At 32.6% G+C, this 1,287-nt stretch overlaps 1 protein-coding gene across 1 annotated transcript in view; it reads left to right on the forward strand.

Annotated features, from left to right (window-relative positions):
- Positions 1-1,287, forward strand: part of LOC122530106 (glucose dehydrogenase [FAD, quinone]-like) — an 18,366-nt gene that overhangs the window by 3,802 nt on the left and 13,277 nt on the right. The window lies entirely within an intron of this gene.

Consider the following 1,287-nt stretch of genomic DNA (forward strand, 5'->3'; position numbering starts at 1 on the left):
GCCGTTTTATTAAATCTTGAACGTCAGAGTGAAACGACCGAAATTGGAGAAATCCCAAGGTTTTACTATTTCATCCTAACAAGCAAGAAAAGATGTAGGCAAATTTCAAGAGGTCGTTGCGAAGAGGAGACTTTGATCTTCGAGACTATGGTAGATTTAATCACGAAGAAAATTTATCAACGTTTTCAGAGGCATCTGAATTTCCATGATCTCCGTCTATCCTTACTTTCCCACTAATTACACGATGTGATTGAACATATTTGAAAAACACAGTCGTCCATCAAAGCGAATGATGCGTACTTTAAACGGGGGCCAACTAGATTGTCATTTTCTTTTTTTTTTTTTTTTTACAAATTTACAACAGTTTCAAATATCGACAATTTTTCAATTTCTGTATGCACGCGTTGCAAATAAATTTACTTATTGAGATCGAATGTAAATAATCAAAGCTGCTACTTTTATTTGTGAAGATTGCTGGATTGCTGGATTTTTGGAGCCACGTAAACTAGGTATTCTTTACTCTCGATATAAGTATCAGGAGACTCCTTTTTTTCAGAACGCCCTGTGGAATTTTTATCTCGAAGAAGAAGTTTCACGGACATAACCCGAGTGTAACCTTACACACTGAATATTTAGAGGGAATAGCATTATATGTACATATAGATAAGGCACACATAAATACAACACAGATAAGACGACGTAAATTATACGCGAGCAAGACATAAAAGCCATAATCGTTCGAGCTTCAAAGACGTTCGAGCTTCAGGAAATTTCGTTTCTATTTGTTTTCACGTTGATAATTATGTAAATTTGTGAATGAGAAGTGGAGTGAAATCATCATTCGATTGTTAGAAGACAAGGAAGTAATTCTACAAACTGGGTTGTACAACAAGTAGGAAAATCATACTTCGTGTAATCACACTTTCGGGACAGTAATTAGATGTGCAAGTGGAGATTTGATCCGTCTATTAAATATTATTTTAATAAAAAACGTATTTTGGATAATCAATACGTTTTTACGATCTATTTAAATTACGTTCTATTTATTTTTGTACGTTCAAATTCTTTAATATCTTATTTATAAATGTACAAAAACTCGTGGTATAATTATAAGTGTTCAATTTATTCCATGAAAAATTAGGTTTAGATGCACAAACTCTTTGAGGAATAAGTGCAGAAGTTTCGTGAATTTCTGTATCTGTCTGATAATAAAGAAATGAAAAACTGCAATCTTTTGACTCTCGATACAAACAAATGACAAAATTTATTTGTAAAATCATTAAAATG

Source organism: Frieseomelitta varia, unplaced genomic scaffold, assembly GCF_011392965.1.
Source record: "Frieseomelitta varia isolate USP_RPSP 00005682 unplaced genomic scaffold, Fvar_1.2 scaffold_326, whole genome shotgun sequence".
Lineage (NCBI taxonomy): Eukaryota > Metazoa > Arthropoda > Insecta > Hymenoptera > Apidae > Frieseomelitta > Frieseomelitta varia.